Source organism: Nothoprocta perdicaria, unplaced genomic scaffold (assembly GCF_003342845.1).
Source record: "Nothoprocta perdicaria isolate Ctin4 unplaced genomic scaffold, notPer1 scaffold_177, whole genome shotgun sequence".
Lineage (NCBI taxonomy): Eukaryota > Metazoa > Chordata > Aves > Tinamiformes > Tinamidae > Nothoprocta > Nothoprocta perdicaria.
The window spans coordinates 1,424,564-1,442,792 of NW_020454949.1; the positions used below are offsets into that span (position 1 = coordinate 1,424,564).

Consider the following 18,229-nt stretch of genomic DNA (forward strand, 5'->3'; position numbering starts at 1 on the left):
CGCGTGCAGAGCCCGCAGCCCCGGACATTGCGGCCGCAGCGGCTGGAGGGAGCTGTCAGTAGTGGCTCACGTGGAGAAGGTGAGTGCCCACGGCAAGTCGGGAAGGAAAGGAGGAACAAATGAAACGTCTGCTCCCTTTTAATGGAGTGAGGCCTGGGGCAGGATCTTCTGCTAAATACTGAGGGCTTCTCGGTGCTCTCCAGTTTCCTTACTCTTAACATCTACTTTGAAGTGAGCAAAACCAAAACAAGGGCCAAATATCACAGGCATTGAATTCTCTGAGTCCTGTGAGTCCTCGATCCTCTGCCCAAATGCAGCTGTTCTTACATCAGTGGGGATTTTTCCCCATACTCCAGCTGCTGTGTTTCAAACAAGATGGCAGATGCACCTCCCTGCTCATGCTCAGCCTCCTCATATGCAAGTTATGAAATGCACTTGTTATCATGATAGCTATAAAACTGATGCCTGGCTTCTCAGTCGTAATAGCACGAGTTGTAGGCCACGAGGCAGAGCTCTGCACTGTGTCCCGCTGTCCCAGCATGGAGAGACGGACTTGTGCAGGCACGAGCGACCGGTGTGCTCACAAGCACGCGGGAACTGCCCCTGCTGCTGGCTAAGTGTGCTGAGGGTGCCAGACCATCTGCACATCCCCGCGGGATAAAAGCTACCTACATTCTCTACTATAGACCCTAGCTTATTGGAGAGATGAGCTGGGCTCTGAGAAGGCAGCTTTGGAGGTTGTGGAGGGAAGGCTGCAGCAAGGGCCAGGGCGACTGCTGAGAAGCAGCTCACACTGAGCACAGAGAACAGGGACCACCTCAATGCTCCAGCCTTTATCCTTCTGCCTCCTGGTAGCAGCTGCCAGTCTCGTATGATGAGACTGCCAGAAGATGTAAAAAATCTGTGCCAGACACTGCTTTTTGGGGTTAGAACAGCACATCGCTTTGTGCACTGGCCTGATATTTTGGTCTTGTTGAGAGTATTAATCCACTGAGTACTGCTCCAAATGTCCTTGCCTGCACAGGCCAGGAATGACAGGGGAGTTAGTGGCTTTCTGAGGGAACCAGAGAGCAGAGTCATGGCTGCTGTGACTCAGAAGCAGTAGCAGGCTGTATCTTGGCAATGCACGAGACACCGTGAGCAGATGCCACTGCATTTGCGGCGTTTCTGGTGCCTTGTGCCGAACGGCAGCTCCTGGAAGCCAGCACTTGTCCACAGCAATACCTGCAGTGCCACCCATGGGCCACTTGTCAACAGCGATACCTGCAGTGTCACCCACGGGCCACGGTTCAAATGCTACCCCCAGGTTCCACAGAGAAGCAAATTCAGGCTCTTTCCAGAAGGGACATGCTGATCTGTGCTAGTTGCATTTCTAACCTGGGAAAGGAAGGGTAGCTTGAAATCCAGGTGGAACTGGAGAGGCAACAAAGGTCTTACACAAAATAAGTTTACACAATAATTAAAGTGGCATTTAACATGGACTAAAGAAATTGCTGTGGTGATAGATACAAACACTGCCATGTGGCCAGTTTCCCTATCTGGTATCTTCTTGCCTGCCCATTAACAGATGGCTTACAGAGCGGCTGGGAATTTTCACATGTTGGAAAGGGACTCGGGATCTTTCCTCATTCGTGGGGGTGGTGGGGAGCACCCCCACACAGGCAGCACCCTGAGCACCACAGAGACGGACATCACGAAAATGCTCCTGGCTGGCGTGACTGTGCAAACATGTCCCAAAACCACAGGCACAAACAGGCCCCCTGCTCCTCCTGGCGTGCAGGCCCTGAGCTCTGCCTGGTCTCCTCGAATCCTCCACCCTGCTCAACTCAGTCCCCAATTCTGATGCTATGAGAAGCACCAGTGACAGCTCCACTTCCATTTCTCCCTTCCTCTGCAGTCTAGAGGGAAATCTGAAAATGTTTCATATTTGAACTCAATGGGAATTTGAACTCTGTGGGTTTGTGCTTTTCTGCTGGAGGTTTTCCAGAAAGAAAATGTTCAGCCCAACCAAGGCAACAGTGTCCAGCTGCAGTGTTTTGTGGTGTCTCACCTGACTAAAACATCACTGAACCGACAGAACAGGTAGACAACACCTGTTTCATCACAACAGGACACAGGCAGATCAGACTTTCAGAGCACTGAGGCATTTCTACCACTTAATATGATTTGAACTGTGCCCTCCAGCAAGCCAGAGAACATGGCAGGGTGACAAAAGGCAGATGTTTTCTCCCAATAGTTCATTTCATTCAAACACTAAGCAGCCACATTATGTACCAGTTAAAGTTTTTGGATGTCTTTCAGTGACAGCAGTAGAAACAGCATTGTGAAAAGCTTGCCCTTAGGTCAGAAATGAATAGATAACTGTCTATCAAAGAGGGATTGCCATAAAATGTAGGGCAGCTGTAGATGGAAGAAGACAGTAGGATACACATCATTGCTGGTACAAAGGATCTGAGATTCAAAAGCAGATAAAATACAGATCAGACACGGCTAAATGACAAGGGAATGTGTTTCTGAGTCTCACCAGTAGAAGATCTACTTGTAGTCTAGCCAAGTTCTGTAATGCTTTTCTGTTTCCTCCAGTTCACCTTTATTCCCTCTGGCTTAGACGTGGTTGCATTTCTTCCAAACAGATATTTTTCCACCTCCAAGGCACAGGAAAGCCAGAAACTGCAGTGTTTGGATTGAACACAAGCTCTTGTGTTCAACACAAGCTCTTTTCATTGGTGGCCAGCGATAGGGCAAGGGGTAATGGGCATAAGCTGAAACACAGGAATTTCCATCTCCATGTGAGGAGCAACTTCTTTACTGTGAGGGTGACAGAGCAGTGGAACAGGCTGCCCAGGGAGGTTGTGGAGTCTCCTTCTCTGGAGGTCTTCAAAACCCACCTGGATGCCACCCTGTGCCACATGCTGTAGGTGTGCCTGCTTGAGCAGGAAGGTTGGACTAGATGATCTCTAGAGGTCCCTTCCAACCTTGAATATTCTCTGATTCTGTGAACACAAAGGCAAACACAGGCAATTGTGAGATAAAGTGTGGTACTGTGTCCGCAAATGGTCACAGAGATATGTGCAATAGGTGAAAAAAAAAGCCAAAATCCCTCTGAAATGCACTCAGTAGGGAACATATTCTTATAGCATATTCAAATCCAGGAGCAACTGATCCATATATTCCAGGTTTTCTCTATGGCATAGGAAAGAGTTCCTTTACCAAGTCTTACATAATGGAAGGCAAAAAAACAATAAAATGCACTGACAGGCAGCACATGCGCTCCCTGGAAGCGCCTCTAGCTCTGCTCCATACATCTATCTAATGTGAGCTGCCCAGACGGTCTTGTGCTGAACAGGATTCTGCAACCTCATCTGACAGACCACATGTGTGCGCGCACACACACACGCTCCTGTCCAAGCAAATGCATCCCAAGTACAAGAATACTGTTTGTCACGTATGGGGTCACATCACCAAGGAGCGGGGAGAAAGAGCTGACAAGCCACTGCCTCTGCTAATACAGTCAAGTGTTAGTCACTGGGTGCCCAGATACTTGGGCTAAAAGCTAAATTAAGCAATTTTCTCCTTCATTAAACACTATGGCTTGTGGACTTGGCTCTGTCTCAATGCACTGTCTTCATGGGACTGTCTCATCAATCCTTACTCTACTCAAAATCAGGATTCCAAAGGAGGAAGAAATGTTCTTGCTAGCTTATTTGCTAGAGAATGGTTTTTCGACCCATTATCGGCCCTGATGGTCTCTGCAGTGGTATACACTACAATGTCGTTAAATGTGTTTCATTTTAAAACCTAAGAGAAAGATTTGCTGCTGTACTCACTATTGCAGCAGGACGGTTTCCATGGCTACAGTGTTAGGGGGCTCTATTTTTCCCCTGTTGACAACTGTGCAGAAAGCTAAATTCTGATCTTCATTGCACTAGCATAAATTTGAAGCTAGTGGAATGATTCCCAGGTTTAACATGGGAGCTGAATTTGGCTCCTAGTCTCCCTCATTCTCAAATTCGAGATCTTCACGGGGATGGCAATGAAAAAGAAAGGGAGCAGAACAGGTTCTGTAGGCAGTAGCATGGACTTATGACATACATATGACATACAGTGCTTCTGTCTGAGAAATGGTACGAAGCCAGTGCAGAACAAAAACATTCAGGGGCTTAGTGCCTTGCCTTTTAACTGCAGCGTATCAGGTTAGGCTTTGACTATAAAAAATAATTACCTTGCAACATCTGCATGGGATGGGTCCAAGCATCGTCCTGCTTGTTTCACTGAGAGCACAAAGCCATCACCCTCATTCTGAAGAAAACTTGCTGCCCTTCTGCTTTGCTGTGATGCACAGGGAGACATAAGCATAAGAAGGATGGGAAAGGTGCTGGTATACACCTAGCAGCCTTCTAGCTTCTTCAGCCTTCAGAGCTGGCTTCTTCATTCCAACAAGAGAGGATTTGGCCCTATCTTGAAAGCAGTCATGAAAACAAAGCAGAGGATTGTCTCTCGTCCTGCAAGAGCACTCTGCATGGATCTGGTGTTGCACATATTCACCAGGCAGCTGGTAATAAATGAGTAGGAGGAAGACCCTGGCAACCTCAGCTTTTGGATTTCATGTGTAAAATTCCGAATTTCTTTCTTAAGAACATGGGAGGGGGTAGAACCAGGGTCCTCCAAACAGCAGTGCTCAGGAACCAGGAGACTTGGGGTTCCTGCACAACGAACACGTCTCATAGATGGGACATTGTTAAGTAACTCAAACGAGAACTGTCCTCCTCTGGTCTCTTGAGAGCCTCTTCTTTTTAAAACAAATTCTCCTTGTCAGCTATTCCAGGAAGGTGATACTGCATGCATCTGAAGTGGCAGGTCTCTTCTTGGTCTGTTCAAATTCACAGGGGCTGCATCTCATTTACAACATTTAAAGGTGACAAAGATGTTCTCAGCTCACAGACAGTGGTACAGCCTAGGATAGTAAGCAAGGAAGTGCTGTATGTTAGAGAACCTTGCTATGGAGTAGGGCATTAAATCTGGGCAAATCAAGCCAAGGTAATTTTGAGCTGTGATACACAACCAGGGAGATGTTTGTGAGGAAACTGATTGCAAAACAAATTCTACCTTACTTCAGAAAGGAGAGAGAGGGAGCCTTATTTGCAGCTGGAAACACTCTAGCCAAAACATACAATTTTCACAATTCAGCTTTCGAAGTCTGATTTTGCCCTCTGCTTTCAAGTGTTCTTTTAGGAAACATTTCAGTGGGTGTCACCCTTAATTAACCTTGGTGCAGTTACATTTCTGAAGTAAGGGAGGGCTCTATGTAACATGAACATCAAAGGGGACTTGTCAATGACAAGAAAAAACACTGAGGAAAAGGAGATGCTCTCCAGTCTGCTTGCTTTAAATAGAGGATGCTGCAATTTGTGGTACTCAGGCAGATGCAAGCTGAATTTCCCTTCTCAACCATTCTGTCTTCTGTCCAACATTCAGGCAAGTTGGGTTTTCTGCTGGAAAAAGCACTAAATAGACTGTTGCTATAGCAACCAACTCCCTGAAATCCATTTTTAATTAAGCTGGTAGTCTAACCACCTACAAGATGCAACTCGCAGAGCCTCCAAATTTGCAGTGTCCTGAGTAACAAGGGAATGCTTTTACAGGGATTTTTATCTGATTGAGGCAAGGTTCTTTAGGTTAGTTTGCAAGAGTGTTTTGGTGTTTAGAGTAGTTTGCTAAGCAACTAAGAGAGAATAAAAGGGGAAACAGCTGGGTTGTGATGTAAGAATTTTTGAGAGAATTGAAGCTTCAGTCATTAACAAGATAGTGCTTCAATCATCTCTGCTCTCAGATGAGCTCTTTAGTTATGATCTGTACATTTCAGAACTCCTAATGAATTGAACTTACAAATTTACAAGTGCACTTACCTTTTTTTTTTTTTTTTCCAGAATCCAAAAGCTGTTTGACCTGAGAAATCATGTGACAAAACTAATAAAGTGTCATTTTCCTGTTAGAGCAAGAATTGCTACTTTCCGTTCGGGGTTTATTGAAGTAGATGATAGCTAGACTGTATGACTGAGTGTCATCCTTGAAAAACAACCTAAAAATGGATGAGGTTAATTTAAAAATGACATTTATTGCAGATCGAGCGCTCTGTGAGAATGATAGAAGCACGACAGCTTTATGTTCCTAGGGTGGTGTTATGGAGCTACGTTCTTGTCTTCCCCATCAGCAGGAGTGAGTTCTCCCTGAACTGAAATGTGATGCGAGTCAGAAAGAAGTCTCCCTTCTGTCATTTGCTAAAGGAAAAGTAGAAATTCTATAACTTTACTGGATAGTAACATTATAACTGGCCTAATCCTGAGGAGCAGAGTGATCTCAGTTACAGTCTGGCTTGTGTTCACGTATTTGATGGACCTTCCAAACTGCCCACACTGCCGGGCACTACCAGTGCAGAACAACCAGTGTATCAATTTCTTTAGCTCATATTATTCCTGAGATTCCACTGAAAAGAGTGGAAAATCAGGCAATTCAAATAAAAAGTATGTAAACCATCCAGCTAGATGCAGACAGCAATTATGATTTTTTCACCTAGCAAACATTGAGATCTTTATGCTAAAGGTCAAGAATAAATAAATCATGTCATTTACCCTGGTTATATATTTTGAGCTTTAGAGATACATTCTTGAAAAGTCCAAGCAGTCTCCTGGAAGACTGCACTCTGAAAGTCCTTATTCTCCTACTGCAGCCCAGAAAAGGCCTGGGGGCAGTGGCAGGAGATAAACAGAACAGAACAGCGCTATTCTTTATCCAAACGAAGAAACAAGCAAGTCAGGAGTTAGGAATGAGCAAAGGGAGGCTCATGAACCTCTGTGAGCTAGCACCACTTGGATGGCACAGGCTGTTATACTCCAGGTGAGTCTTTGGTAATTTAAGAAGCCCTTTTTCTAGTACTAAAATGGAGGTGGTGGCCAGACTTTGTGCACTGAGCTATAGTTACTGCAGCTGAAGGAAGTCAAAGGGATGCCGTAACTTTCAGAGTCCTAAAAACAGCAACCAAAATTATTTTACTTTACTGACATCTTGTAAACATATAAGTAAAACGTTGGCAGTAACCTCGGCAGCACCTTAGTGCACCTTAGCTAGCCCTGCGCTCACACTCTGAGTAACAGTCTGAGTAAGAGCCCATAGATCATAGGGCAGGAACTGTCATTTCAAATCCACCTTTGACTCCACTGCAATGATCTGCTGAAACACACAGCTCCCTAGAGTGCATAGGCCACGTACCACTCCTCTGTACTCCCTTCCTGTGGTCTTCTGCCCTGTCCAGCCATCACACCACTTTCTCACCCTACCATGTCCGTGGGATAGAGAGGGACCAGGCTTTGGGTGAAGAAGCACAGTGCTCGATTCAGCTGAACTGTTAAGTCTTTGAGGTCTATTAATAAATGCACTGTTAATCACTGTGATTTGGGATGGGCTGCTACATGTATTAAAAGAATGAATGCTTCATGTAGCTTCCAATTAGCTTGGAAATGTATTCTGGTTCTTTGCCTAGAATGGCTCAGACAACAGTGGTGGTATTGTTAGAAATTAACTCCCTTCTTCTAACGTTGAGTTACAAGAATTACTGGCTTAGTAAATTACACTGACCTTCTCTTATTAGTTTATTTTTAATTATTCGTGAAACTTTTAAAAATACTACAGAAAACTTATGTTAAATAAAGAGAAGAATCTAGAGGATATGAGTGTGTTTGCAACACTGTATCACCAAACTATTGCCCAGAAAGAGAAATAAATGATTCCTTGATGTGTTTAAGACTGGTTTCCCCAAGCTCCTCACAATTTTGTGTTGCTACCCTGCTCCTGCTGCCCCTTTTCACTCTTCTGTAGGAAGAGATGCAGACTTGAAGACAATATTGCTTGAAGCAGCATTAACTTTATGAGTTGCCCTCGGGCAAGAGGTTCTAGATAGAACAGTTCCTTATCCACCTCTGTCTTTCCGTGTACACTCCTTGGACTGCAAGACTTCCATGAAGGCTTTTCCCTCCTTTTCCCTGTTCTGCAGCCTTTGTTTCATCTCCACTTCTTGTAACTATCTGTCACTTTGCCCAAAAGCATGGAGAGCATCTAGCCCTTAACCTGATTTGCAGGCATGTGATGCAGTTTCACTCCTCTTTCAATTAAATCTGCTCAGGAAATATGTAAGAAGTATTCTGTTATCAAGTAAGAATGTCATACAGCAATCATTCCTTGGGCATAAAATCAATAAACTTCTCACAGCAATTTATCATTTATCCTATCACTCAACAGCTCATCTAGGGAAATTATTAAATGGAGGCAGAAAACATCAAAGAGGACATGATAATACTACAAATAATGCCCTAATATGAATATTTCATAATCAAAAAGAAAATCCTACAGTTATTTCATAATCAAAAAGAAAACCCTACAGCAAAGATAGCTTTCCTTAGCACACAGGAAGAAAATCTTTCAGTCGATTAAGTGCCTGACTACTATCAGGTTTAATTGATATGAATGGAATTCCGGTTGGAAATACTGCTTTACTCAGCTTTCAGACAGGAGACTCCTGATATTTTATAGGAAATAGTATCCAAAAATCAGAAAGGTTCATTACTATAACATATTTTTTTTTTCACCTTTCCATCTGTCCAGTTCTAGTATTGCAGTAGTGGGAAAGTAGTATGTAATGCCTCTTTATTAAAACATTTCTGCAATCTTTTCACATATGCCATCAAATTTCCCTTCCACTCGCTGAGAAAACCAGTGATTTCCCCTCCTGCAGCTGAGTGTAGGAGATGTCTCAAGAGCTGAACTGACAGGCAGAGTAGCGACATCAGCTTCTTCAGGAAAACTCACTTCCACTTTCCCGTGACTGTTGTTTCCTTCAACAGGTGTCCTTCAAACAGGTTTCCACACTTAAGGGTATTACCAGTAAAGGACTAAATTCCCTTCTCCATGAGCAATGCTGAAGAAATGCTCAATTTTAGGGAAAAGATAGCAATGGATCTGATCTTGATTGTAAGGTTCAGGCCTTTCCTTAAACACAAACTCTTAAGATGGGAAGGGATCACGGATGGGACCAGTTCTTTTCTGTTTTGTGCACTTCCAAAGAGCTAACTCCGAATCCCACACTAGCTTATAAATTGGTGCTATTTCATAACAACATCCCCCCAAGCATACAGAGCTAAGAGGACAAGCACTGGATGATTGTGTTCACTGAGTTCTAGGAGCCTTTGGGACCATCTACGCTCGGAGTGCTAACTGAAAACATTCACAAAACTTCTGTGCTCTTAACAAAATTGCAAATTTGAAAAAATTGTACTCAGCACAGCTGGGATATCAGTGAAGTTTATAGATGAGGAAAGGATGGGGGTTGGACTCAATTTGTAACAAAATGCTCAGTTAAGAGACACTTAAGATAGTTAGTTGTCTGACAGATTTTTAGGATGGATACTTTTTATAATAGATATTTAATACTTGTATTTATGTGAATATGCAAGCGGCCACATTGGATTTAATGAAATCCCCAGTTACAGGAATTATAGGATGTAATGAAATCCCCAATTATAGGAAAGTGAAGAAAAGCAGGATAAGTGAAGAATAATCCAAATACTCATGTACTTTTCACACTCTGAGAGGTATGAAGCTACTCGAGCTAAAGGTGAACAACATTTGTGACATTGCATTTAACAAATGCACTTATCTTCCATGAGCTTTTTAGTGTCATTTTGAACCAATATACACTTTTGGCCTCTATGACAGTCTGTAAAAATGAATTGCACAGTTTAATTTTTCACAGTAAATGGGAAAAAATAGATCTTCCGTTTATGTATTTTAAGTCTACTGCCTAATCAGTATTCAGTAGCTTGTAACTTCTTGTATTCTGTGAAATAATGAATCATTTCCTTTTCACCATCTGTGTGCCATTCATGGATTATTTTTTCATTCCTATCAATCGTCTTGCCAAAATAATACAGATATACATATACAACAGGAATATTAATCATTCTCCTCAAAGTGAATGAAGTTAAGATTGGATGAGTATGTTAACATTTTTCATCAGTGCATGAAAACATAGCAGTTGTATTAGTGGAACTGAAGGGTCATTTCACGTTGCTCTGTCATCGTTTCTTTGTCATTTCATATTCTCTGACTTTTATTAGAAATTTTAGCCATAAAACACCGTTCCTTGAAACCTTTTAAGTGACTGTGTTAAGGTGGTGCCAATGGAGGAACGGTTCTTTCTCCATTGACTGCAGTGTTGGGCATGGCTTGTGTTGCTGCAAAAAAATTACCTGCACTTGTGCTTTTACCTTCTTATTTTTCTGTGGGTTGAGCCTCCTTCTAGAGCAGGTCCTGTAATACTGGTCGTGTCCTATGTGCTCACCATGGTTAACCAAACCACCATCTTGGCCAGGATTCAACATCTGCAGCTTGTCCTTCCAGGCTCTTAGGAATAGCTGTTAACAGGACGACTTGCTGGTCATCACAGACAGTTGCTGTGTTTAATGCCTAGCATTAAGAAAGACATGTGATGTCTGAAAAGAAGTATGTTAACATAGAAAAATTCTACAGTTCATCTAATTAATGGGGAGGTGGTCATGGTAACAGATCCCCAAAACGGCTTAACTCCCTTTGCGCTCCCACGGAGTTTGCACGGGACCCCCATTCTCCTTCAACAGAATCTACTCATCTCTTAACATAAAATCATAATTCACAGTTCACAGTTACTGTGTTTCTCATAACTGGCAACACAAGCTATGCAGCTTGGCAGAAACTTAGAAGGTATGAAACTCCAAGAAAATAATTCAGGCATTTGTCCCTTGCAAATCCTGAAGTGTTTTACAAGGGGTGTCCTAACTCAAGTCACTGTTTTTGCCTTCCTGTTTTTCTACAAGGTGGCTATTAAATTAAACCCCTACAGCCACACAGTCCATTTCTAAGGAACAAGGTCAGCATACTTAAATAACTTTAAATCGAAGCCAAGACCAGTTGGTATTTCGGCATCCCAAACACTGCTAAACATAGCACAGGAGCCTTCCTCTTCCCCTCCTCCTCCTCCTCCTGCCCACCGTTTGCACAAAGCAGAGCCAACAGTTACATTTATCACATCCCCAGCCCTGACAGTTAAGAAAAAGGTTGGCTTCCAAAATTAAAATCATCTCATTCAGTAACATGAACTGAGTCATTCATACTATGTAAAATATAACGCCATATTCACAGGTATTGGAACCCAAAAGTAAGTTTTGGAAACAGATCTGCTTAAAATACACATGCAAAGATGAAATCTGAGAATAAATCTTAATCACAGAAGCACAGCCTGCCTTTTTAATCGGTCAGAGCTAACTGAGTTTCTTTAACAGAGGAAAGCACAGTCCATTGCTAGAGTTGGTCTTGTAATATATAAAAAGCAAAAAGAGAATGACAATACTTCAGTATTCAGCAGAAACTGACTCAGGCTATAAAACAGGGATATTTACCTTAGACCAGAAGTGAGAGAATAGTCGCAATCACCCTGCCACCAAACTAACCACATACCCAGGGATGGCCTTAAGAAGATCAGCTCATCAATAATGGAACATGGAGCCTTCAACAGTAAGTAGGTCAGTGGTACATATTTCTATTTTCCCCTTGGATAGTCACTCAGCAGCCTACTCGGATGGAACTCAGACTAGCTTTTTGTTCATGCCAGAAGAGACCGATGTCAGCATCACAAAATGTACCAAATCCTGCCATCTCTTCAAGAACTCTAGACCTGAACATGAGTAGGGACAGAAGTTGGATTGTTGAAGTTGAGTCGCACTGGGAGGTTGTGTGGAGAAGTGCATGGGTATCGCTCATCCTGTACCAGCTGTGGGGTAGGAAATGTATTTGTGGGACAACTAATAGGCAAAATTCTGCATAAGTCCCATCTTTGTTGGTTGGACTAAGTTGGAAGCCTCCCATCAACTGATATTATAAAGACAGGTGTAGATCCTAAATCTTTCCAGGGATTTCAGTGTGTTCTAGTTCAATAGCTAATGTGATTAAAACGTAATAGTTCAAGATACTTAGATGAAACAATATCAACACTTGTTACTTTGGGTTCTATTACTAAGAAAATGTCATCAGAAGAATGGAAGAAACATGCTACTTTGCAAGTGGCTGTAATATGCATATCAAATAATTGCAACTGAAGGAAGCTCATTTTCTTTCCCTTTTCCAAACTCTTGCTAGAGGGCTGTAAGTAGAAAACTGCCCAGTCAGCCCACAAATACTTGCTGAGTCTGAAGAAAGCTCAAAGCTGATTCAAAGGGAGCTGTCCAGTTTAAAGTCAACATCATCCATTCCTGCAGGACAGCAGCACAAGCAAAAAAAGTAAAAGTAGCTCAATCTATTCAAAATTTACGGCAACTGTGACCATCCAATATTTTCAGTAAGAAGGCCACTGATTAACAGCACTCTGCAGTTGGACTCTTGCTGGGTGCGTTAATCAGCAGCCAGGAGATCTGATGCCCAAAGGCAGTGTGGAGAGCAGAGTAGATTAATCATCTTTGGAACAATTGCATAGAGGTCATTTTTCCTGCAATCAAACTCAATAGGAAAAGCAAAACCAAATGAACTTTATACTTTTCCCGGGCTACACAGATGGTGTCACCTCAGTGTGGCATGCCACACACCGGAAGACTGAAAGATGCATAATATTACAGCTAGAAGGACTGCATAGGCAGGAATAAGTCAGTCTGGTAATTTTATATCATAAACAACATGTTTTATATAGGTTAGCATGAGCACCAGTTCATCAAGCACACATCAGTTGTTCTCTGTTGCTAAAATGCATTGACAGAGAAAACAGAGTATATTCACATTTCCTAAATTATACAAACTATTCCATACTACTTATGCTAAATGTAAACATGTATTGGAAGATGTGTCCAAAATGAGTAAACACTCTAGAGCCTGAAATCTTAAAGTCTAATTTATTTGCCACCTCATGGCACTTTTCATTTGTTCTGCTCACTCTCTTTAGCTGAACAAGTCATTTATGTGAGTAATGAAAATAATCTTACTGTGCAGTTTTTAATCTATTATTTAATAGTTAAAAGAAGAATAAAAATCACCCTTTCTATCAATAATTCAAGTCACCACAGTTTTAGTGCTAATGCAGCCATTCACTTGCCCCTCACACTAGTGCCTCATGCATTATTAATGCTTAGGCTGACTGTTTTGAGGTCAAATGTGGGAACTGTGGTTAAAAACAGTTACAAGGTGTGGGAAGGTCAACTGAGGAAAAGATTCCCATTGCTAACAAAACAAATTAGACCACAAGGGAAAGGAAAACTGCAGGGTAGAGTCCTCAGTATCTGACTTTGTAGAAGGCCAGAAAGATACAATCCAGAGCCACTAAATTAGCAATGACAATATCATGGGTGGCATGAATGGCATGAATACCTATGAATAGGCAAGACTATACTTATCAAAGCCATAAAAAAAGGAAAATTTTGGTACATGGGAAGTAAAATGTATAGAGCATGAAACAAAGTTTAGTCATATGGATAAAAGGATTTTATACTTGAGAATATGTTTCATGCATCAGGTCTGTCTGTTTGGGCAGTTCTTTCACAAAGATGTAAGAAAAGAAATCAAGTTGAGGAAAGGACGATGGAAGCCCTGAAAACTGATTTCTAGACTGTGACCTTGACTCGGAGGTTGAACGTGAGCTGTGAAGCAGACAATGAGGATGCAAATGATCAGCAAATCTGGCAGGAAATCTGCGATTTTTGTTTAAAACCAGAGATTACAAGCACAAATTTGGACAGCCTGATCCTGCTGTAGAAACAATGGCTTCAAAAACCCTGCCTAAATTTCCCTTATATTGCCCCACCACCAGATTTTTTGCCCAGGCGCTTAAGGGATCAGTGCCCTGAGTTTTCTACATTTTAGCTTGCCCCTGACATTAACAGGTCCCAAGACACTCTTCTCCCTGGAAAAGGCTACATCAAATATTTTTAAACAAATTGCCTTAGGCTCATGAGAAACTGATCTTGCACAGCATCCCTTTGGGCCAGTATTCTGCTGCAGTGAAAAAAAAATTGCAAATGTTGTATTTCTTGGGTAACGTGGAAAAGATATTCTTCAAACAGAAGAGTAAGGTTCAAAAGTGAAAACAGTCACAAAATCCAAATAATGTACAGTCAGGCTTAGCAATTCAATTGACAGAGTCGCATAACAAACATCACATCTTGAAATGTGTTTGTCTAAGAAAGGAATTGAGACTAGGGACATCACTGAGACTAACTCGTTTAGCTGGTACAGCTGAGATATCACCACAAGTGAATCAAAAGGGGAGAGTTACTAGAAGGAATTAATGAATGTCAATAAAGGCTGAGATGTATCCACTCTCAAATTCCAGGGAATCTACAAATGAAATAAGCTGCCTAGGAATTGTCACTAGCAAGCACCCTGGATGGCTAAGGCATGGCAAAGGAACTGTACTTGAGAGCAGTGGTCTTAGGGATGCTTCGAGTTGTGATAAATTCCTATTTGCAGTCGACCTGGCTTCATCCATCTACATTTCCGTGGCTGGACTGCAATGTCTGTCATGCACAACCTCTGCAGCAAGGACGGCCTGCCCAAGGCTATTCCATTGCAGAGACTCAGCAGGATTATGTACTGAGGATCTGAAAAATGAACTCTGAGCCGCTAGGTGTCAGAGCTCCCCTGGCAGTGCCGCTGATCCGCCTCTCCAGAGGGAATCCCGCATCCCACATTAATGAACTAGCAACCCACATTAATGAACTAGCAACCCTCTGACAGTTTCCGGGCGGTACTGCACAGTACTATGTGGAGCAAATTGGTTCATTACTCACTTCTAGTGCATGGAAAAAAAAGGCTCCAGATTAAGGATAATAAACCGCACTGAGTTTATGAATATCCCAGATTTCTGTGCTGGTTGCTCAAGTCCTGCAGTGGTATTTCTGGTGGGATTCTCAAAGGATTAGGTATCCTCCCTGCTTGGAAAGCATGCCTGGGTCAGGAGGCAGGCAGTAATGCAGCACTTCCTAGCCACATTGAACAGTGTCCCACATTAACCACTGGTGCTACTGCTTAGGACATCACATATCAGACAGGCTAGTTTTGTACAGCAAATCTTAAGTACAAGGCCTTGAGTAAGAATAACTACTTTAGACTTGAGGAAGTAAGGAAGTACCTTCCATTTATATGAGCTGACATATAAACAAAAGTAGTTTTTACTGAAGAGCTTGAAGTGAGAAAATGCTAAGAACGAGGTCCTGCTGGTATAGATAGTGGTGACACTGGCGAATGAGTTCCCAGGCAGGAATTCCCCACACTGTAGTTCTTCTGTTCACCAGAAGAGCTGCACTCCTCTGCCTGCTCTGAGACCTTCTTGTTGCCTCCTTGTGCAATCATGAGATATTAGCGGTTACCATGAGGGAATTAGAGTGCAGAAATAGCCATACTCTGAGTGACTTCTGTAGGAGCCCATATCCAGACAAGCTATCAAGTGCCAGAGAGGTCCATGCTGGCTAATTTGGTATCATTTTCCAGGGATATCTACAGCTGTTCCTTCATAAGACATGTCTATATGAAAATTGGGCATATTCTTTCTTCTATCACCTGATTCAAAATCTAACCCTGGGCTTTTATAAATCAGCAGTTTCCAACCCACAGAGCAAACCACTTTGGCAAGCCCTGGCACAGGACCCTGCCAGGCCTGCCTGGGCCTCTTGAAAGGTCTCACAATAACAGTTGTAGAGAGAAAGAGAGCGTCCAACTCCACCTCTTTGCTCAATTTTTGCATCACAGATTTACTAGAGACACAAAAAGGGCTGAGCACTATAATATTCTGCAACTGAAATGCTATTTGCAGTTTGATAAACAAAACCATAAATGGTTAGGACATTGCTAATTTGGCCTCAATTGCTCTCCAGTGGTAGCCTATTCTGATTCTTTTTTTCAGCTATTTCCCTTCACTCATTCTTCAACAATATATTGCTGAATAAAAACATGGAAATAGATGTGTGGACACTTAGGATGTTTATGCTTATATTGCAGGTGCAACACTGAGGAATCCACTTGTAGATAATGACTGCTGCCTCCTCATGTGTCATACAGGACATGGTGCTCCTTTGGTGCCAGATTCAGCATGGACTTCCCTCTGGAATCTGCGAGAGGTGTCACAGTGGAAAATCACAGCAAGCCCTCTAACTAACAAGGTTAAGGGCTCATGACTGCTTCACACTCCTGAAACCTTGTTTGAAGATTTTACTTGTAACTAACAGTCTTTTAAAAGATTTTCAAGAAAGTTATGCCATGACAGGAAGGTTCAACAAAAAAGGTACTGTATTTCCATCATAATGTGCCACCTGACAGCTGAAAATGTCACTGTATTTTTAAAACACAGATATGTGCAGAATAAGCACTCACTTGGATAGTCTTTATGAGGAGGTAAAATTCTTTTCAATTGTATTAATTTTTTCTTGACTTTTACAGAAATGTTTTATATATTTTATCGCAACTGTTTACTCATCTCAAAGCAACAACATTCTAGAACACAGAGTGCATCAGCATGGCAAGATTTACTGCCTGGAGAAACGAATTTTGTAAATATGCAAATAAAAATATGAGGAAGCATAATATATTATGTCCTATATTGTCCACAGACATACATTTATCAAGTAGCAGAAATGGTGAATAAAGAGGTATACTTGAAAATTGCTTTAAAACAGGTAAGCTATTTCATTGTTTTAAAGGAAAGAAAACATGTCACCTTTATCCTGAACAGTGATTGTACTTAATCTTATATAGATCTTATTTTCTAATTTAGAAACCAGTCCTAAAATACCTGCTAGAACACACTGTTACCCCAATTTTCATTTTTATAGATATTTTTAAAGGAGAGCTAAGAGTCAGTTTAAGAGAACAGTCATTATTTTCATACCCAGTGCTAATCTGGTCCTGACTGTTTAAAATACTGGAGGTAAATCAAAATCCTGCACTCTGTAGGTGGAACCAAATCATCAAATGGTCCCATCTGGCCTTAGTATGTTTGAAGAGATTGTAACAACCTCCTGATCTTGCACCCTGCCCCAGATCGTATTTAACATATGCTGTTAAATATATGTTTTCTGTGTTATATGTATATGTATAAAACATATATTTAAACAGAGTGAAAGAAGGACATATGAGGCTGCGGAATTAAGCAAAGAAAAATAATTCCTTCCTGACTCGACAGTGAGTACAGCCCTTGATGTGAAAGAAGGTACCCTTCGCTCCCACTTACTCCTCAAATTCACGGGGATTGGTGAGAGGATTTAATCTTATTTGGCTTTAGTCATTTAGGTAACTGACCATACCTTGCCTATATTTGGCAGACAGCCGCAGAGGTTGATAAATCGCTTTATGAAAATACTACACTCTATTGACAACAGAGGACTCCTAGGTAAAAAGCTTACATTAGATGCCTGATGTTTTGATGTCTAAAGTTAGATGATTTCTATCTTAAATAATTCAGAATGATAAGAATTTATAATCAGATTATTTAAGCGATGTCTACATTCTGTAGAATCTGGAGCTGTTGAAAGAAAGTGTAACACATGAAGACTGGAATGCTGTCAAATGCACCAAATGCACTAGATGATACTTCATGCACGCTTGCAATATTATGTTACAATTACCCATAGGACAGATTCTATCTCCAGTGCTCGAAGGCTGCCAAAGAAAGTCAACTTTCAGAATACCAGATTACCAGTCCTTTATCAGAGAAAGTATCTTCCTAAACACTAGACTAGAGATTCCCAGGGCCTTCTTCCATGGCACAAAAATAAGTTTCTGAAGACTGTTCTTAATTGCCATTTATTTATATGCCATTCATATTGCCATATGAAAGTTTGAAATTCCAAGCAGTCTCTCATATCGGCTCTCTTTCCTAAAACACTAAGAGACACATTGTATTTGGGCTACGGAAATAATAATAAATACAGGGTTTTACATTCTTGTAGTGAAAAGAGGCTGTACAAAAATAAGTGATCCCTTTCCCTTTGAATTACCACACTTTGACTCCTCACTATCTTCACTCACCAACACTTCTTTTAATGTAGTAGTAGCTGAGCACAGAGCCTCAAGAGAGCACAGAGACAGAATGTCTTGACCTAGTAGCACACTGCACCATTTCCTTCCGGGCTTCTAACAGAAATCAACAGCATGGAGAAAAAGAAAGGCAACA

General features: G+C 41.8%; 1 long non-coding RNA gene across 1 annotated transcript; it reads left to right on the plus strand.

The window, feature by feature from the left end:
• Window positions 1-8: 8 nt before the first annotated feature.
• Window positions 9-16,614, plus strand: LOC112944893. The gene is made up of 2 exons (XR_003248857.1): window positions 9-79; window positions 16,060-16,614. It is a non-coding gene; the product is annotated as an uncharacterized LOC112944893 (long non-coding RNA).
• Window positions 16,615-18,229: the final 1,615 nt, after the last annotated feature.